The sequence below is a fragment of the Pteronotus mesoamericanus genome, unplaced genomic scaffold (genome assembly GCF_021234165.1).
Source record: "Pteronotus mesoamericanus isolate MK-2021 breed Mesoamerican mustached bat unplaced genomic scaffold, CSHL_Meso_final contig_94, whole genome shotgun sequence".
Lineage (NCBI taxonomy): Eukaryota > Metazoa > Chordata > Mammalia > Chiroptera > Mormoopidae > Pteronotus > Pteronotus mesoamericanus.
In genome coordinates this window covers 5,965,540-5,970,473 of record NW_026555285.1, presented here as the reverse complement: position 1 = coordinate 5,970,473, position 4,934 = coordinate 5,965,540, and the positions used below count along the sequence as shown (strand labels likewise).

At 39.0% G+C, this 4,934-nt stretch overlaps 1 pseudogene; it reads right to left on the bottom strand.

The window, feature by feature from the left end:
• Positions 1 to 308: 308 nt before the first annotated feature.
• On the bottom strand, positions 309 to 3,863 carry LOC129081017 (39S ribosomal protein L9, mitochondrial-like; annotated as a pseudogene).
• Between the last annotated feature and the right edge of the window lie 1,071 nt (positions 3,864 to 4,934).

The window sequence follows — 4,934 nt, the reverse complement described above, 5'->3', positions numbered from 1 at the left end:
GCATATGACTTCACTCATAGCAGGATGACAGCTAAGGGAGGGAGACGGATAGTGGGTGGAGGGATTGAGAAAAAGGGAAAATGAGTCATGGACATGGACAACAGTGTGGTGCTTGCAGAGGAAGGGGTGGGGAGGGGGTAAAGGAGACTAACTAGTAATGGAAAAATACAATTAAAATGTTAAAAAAAAAGATGCTGATGGTGAATATGGAGAATTCAACATGTATATGCAACTTAGTCTGATGTCCCCATATGCTCACTAAAATTCCATATTTGACCAGAGCTGGTCCATCTTTGCTTCACTGTGCCTCAGATTCTATGACATGCCTTTTGAGAGAAAGTAGGTTCAGATTGTCTGAGAGCTGATGGGGACCATTCCCTTGCAACTTGCTTGGATAACCAGTACTTACATCTTTTGGCCTTTGGCTTCTCAAAGTTCATCATAGACAAAGGTACCCTCACAGCGTCAAGCCCTTTTACCATCACCTCATACCAAGAGTCACCCCACCATGTGATGGGCTCTTCTGGTAACTTTAATGCATGTGGGGCAACCACAATACCAACATTTTCAGGAATGGTGGGCAACTATTTCAGGGTTCATCTCCCATTTGACATTGCTCTTCATCTCCACCTCCAGGTGAGAACTCAGAAATTTCATTGTCACCTCACCTGCCTTGGTCTGGATCTCCTCTAATTTTCCTTCTTGTCTTAGCAATTTCTCCTCTTCGAACAACTTCTTGTTTTCAGGGGATGAATATAAAGCCAGTCATTGAGGAAGTAGTCAATTATAACCCATAGATTTCTGCACTGAAACCTGGTCACCTTGGACTCCAATTCCTCTACCTACTGGGTGAAGACGAGCTCCAGCTTCTCTTTGGGCAAGTTTATCATGTCTTCCACTAGCTTGTAGACACAGTGCAGGTGTGGCTTCCAGCCCTCCCCAGCCAGTAGCACTTCCACCAGCATTCCATGAGGACCATGCCCCAACTGTGAGATAGGCTAAGTCATGGTCAGGGCCAGTGGTGTCCCCTGAAGATCATGACCAGTGCTCTGACTCCTGCTCCAGCAGTGGCTGAGCAGTGGGTATAGCAGAGTCCACCCCAGCCACTATGGGGGCCTGCTTTGTTCTTGGGTCAAGAGATCCTTGAGTTAGGACTCAAGATCACTGAGAATTGAAAAGAGAACCCACATTATAGAATGAACTAGGCTCAGTCAACTTAAGCATAAATATTCATTATGGAAACCATAATTAAAATATAGTCATGCAAGAATGTGTGAAATACTCAATCTTCCTAATTAATTATATCAATTAGAAAATTCTTGGTGTTCAGAACTTCCAGATAACTGAGCTGTATGGAAGTCCAACAACCAAGGAGTTAAAGAAACATTCATCCAGACTAGTAGGAGGGGCAGAGATGTGAAGCTGGGGCCACAAGGATATGTGACAAAGAGGTAGCTGGCAGACCCAGACATTTGTGTGTGGATAAGCCAGGAAGAACAACAGGGGAATGAGACAGACCACCCAACCCAAGTTTCCAGGCCCCAAACTAAAGCCTCAAAACCTTTGGCTGTAAAAATCTGTGGGAGTTGCAGCAGAGGGAAAAACTCCCAGTCTCACAGGAGAGTCTGTTGGAGGGTCCCACAGGATCCTAATATGTACACAAGCCCACCCACCCAGGAGTCAGCACCTGAAAGGGCACAATCTATTTGTGGGAAGTGAGGGAAGTGACTGAAAGTGGGTGAGAGCCAAGCAAGTGGTGTTGTTCCCTCTCCAACCCCTCCCCCACAGACAGTGCCACAACACAGTGAAGTGGGTTGTCCTGCCTCAATGAATACCTAAGGTTCTGCCCCTTACAATATAGCAGGTGCACCAAGATGAAGAAATATGGCTCAGATGAAAGAATAGATTAAAATTCTGGAAAAAGAACTAAATGACTATATGATGAGGAGATAGACAACCTATCAGATGCAGAGTTCAAAACACTGGTAATCAGGATGCTCACAGAAATGACCTAGTACAGTCAAAAAATGAAGGAAGAAGTGAAGTCTATGCAAAGTGAAATAAAGAAAAATATACAAGAAACCAAGAATGAAGGGAAGGAAACTGGGACTCAAATCAAAGATTTAGAACAGAAGGAAAATATAAACATTCAACTAGAACAGAATGAAGATACAAGAATTCAAAAAAATGAAGAGAGGCTTAGGACCCTCTGGGACAACTTTAAACATTCCAACATCCAAATCATAGGGGTGCCAGAGGAGATGAGGAAGAGCAAGAAATAGAAAACTTTCTGAAAAAATAATGAAGGAGAACTTCCCCATTCTGGCCAAGGAAATATATTTCTAGGAAGTCCAGGATGCTCAGAGAGTCCCAAAGAAGCTGGACCCAAGGAAGCACATACCAAGGCACATCATAATTCTATTACCCAAGATTAAAGATAAAGAGAGAATCTTAAAAGCAGCAAGAGAAAAGGAGATAGTTACCTACAATGGAGTTCCCATAAGACTATCAGCTGATTTCTCAAAAGAAACCTAGCGGGCAAGAAGGGGCTGGCAAGAAATATTCAAAGTCATGAAAGGCAAGGATCTACCTCCAAGATTACTCTTCCATTTAGAATGGAAGGGGAGATAAAGTGCTTCCCAGATAAGGTAAAGTTAAAGGCATTCATCATCACCAAACCCATCAAAGGGACATATCTAAGAAAAAGATGAAGATCAAAAACTATGAACAGTAAAATGACAACAAACTCACAACTTTCAACAACTGAACCTAAAAACAAAAACAAAAACAAACTAAGCAAACAACTAGAACAAGAACAGAATCTCAGAAATGGAGACCACAGGGAGGGTTATCAGTGGGGAGGGGGAGATGGGAGAATGGGGGAAAAGGTACAGGGAATAAGAAGCATAAATGATAGGCACAAAATAGCTAAGGGGAGGTTAAGAAAAGTATAGGAAATGGAGAAGCCAAAGAACTTACATGTATGACCCATGGACATGAATTAAGGGCAGGGGAATGCTGATGGGAGGTAGGATGCAGGGTGGAGGGGAATTAAGGGGAGAAAAAAATGGGATAATTGTAATAGCATAATCAATAAAATATACTTTAAAAAAAAGGAAAAGGAGCCTGCTGATAATGTGACTGAAATGAAGGTTCCACCCTAATTTATTATTAAAATACCAAATTTGATAAGAAACTATATAATCACAGGGGAGGAGGGGTTTGGAGGGAGGGGTTGCAGGGCAGAGGGGAATGAAGGGGAAAAAAAATGGGACAAACTCTAATAGCATAATCAATAAAATATACTTTAAAAATAAAAATAAAATATACTTAGAATTTGAAAAACATAAGAAAATACTTGGTTAACAGAAAAATCTTGATTTAAATTAGTTTAAACACAAGGAAACATTATTTCACATGAATGTAAGTACAGAGGTAGGGCAGGATTCAAGCTTGGATGATTTAATAATTCAGAAATGTCATCAAAATACTGAAGTTCCTTCCATTCATCCTCTCTGCCAACTTCATAGTATAGTTTTGGATGAGTATATTCCCAATGAAAGAAGGAAGTTCATCTCTTTTTATCTTTCATAAGAAAGCTATCTTTGATAGACAACCCTCCAATTCCACCTGCGTCCAGACTTTTTCTTACTAGGTCACATGCCCATTCCTAAATTCACTGGCAAGGTAAAGGGGATTACCACAAAGAGTCTAGATTGTTCATCTGGTGGGTGGAACGAGTAGTGAGGTGTCGACCAGAATGAACACTACACTACACGAGGCACTGCTGACATGAAACTTTCTCACCTGGCCTTGCCCTTATCCTTGCTTCCTTTGCTCTTGTACCATTCCTGCTCCTCCATCCATTCCAAACTGGCTCATGCTAGAATGTGTTCTGTCTGATGTGTCATCTGTGGAACCTTGTCATTGCTTTAATTTCTTTGTCTGAAGTCATTAAAAAAAACAAATTTTAGATGACAGTGTCTTCATTAATTTGATTTCTGTGTCTTGTTTCTGTTCCTATTAGCTGTTAAAAAGATTTGTGTACACTACACCTCAAGGAGAGAATTTCTTTTGTCTTCTCTGCAAAAACAGGTCTACAACATCTGTCTTTAAAAGTAAAATTCCCTTTGCCTTGCTATGAAATTTGGAAGAAAGGATAAATCTTCCTCAAGGATCTACTTCATTTTCCCCAAAAATGTTTTATATTGTTATTTCTTTGTATATCACGAACAAATGTACTCTTTGGCCTCAGTAAATGTAGCTAAAATTAACCAGAGGCTGAGGTTTTGTTTTTAACTGTTTTATGTCCATTTATGTGTGGCTTTAAAGGCAAATTGGTTATATTTTAAATTGTCTCAATAAAAATTCTATGAGAAAGATTATTAATTATAAATCTTAAAAGCCAATGGGTCAAATTAGAATTATTTTGGTTTATTTGTGAATGAATTTTGTCTAAAAATAAAAATAACACCTTTAATTTAATAATTAATAAAATACCATTTTTGTCTAATCAAGTAAGCTGAAAGTGGACTTTTTCTTATATTTTTGTATTTTAATTGATATGTAATGTTACACCTATAAGAAATCAATTAATGAGAATTTTTTCTCATATTATGAATTAGAATAAAATACCTCTCAACCCCCTCAAGGAAACAGATTTCCCCCAAAATGCTTAATAGTGTAAATTTAAGTGTGAGGAAAGACAGAAAAGTGTCTAAGTTCAGAATAAGTCAGAAGAGTTTCTTTTTTGTTATTCCTTTCCACTATTACTGTCTATAGTCATGCTTTCATTTTCATCATTCCCTTCTGTAGGAAAACAAAACAAAACAAAACAAAACAAGAAAAACCCAAAACAAAGCAAACAAACAGAAAAACAAAAAACAGTGTTTCCTTGTAGGCCCTCAGGAAACTAGGTTTAATTAAAGTCTAAA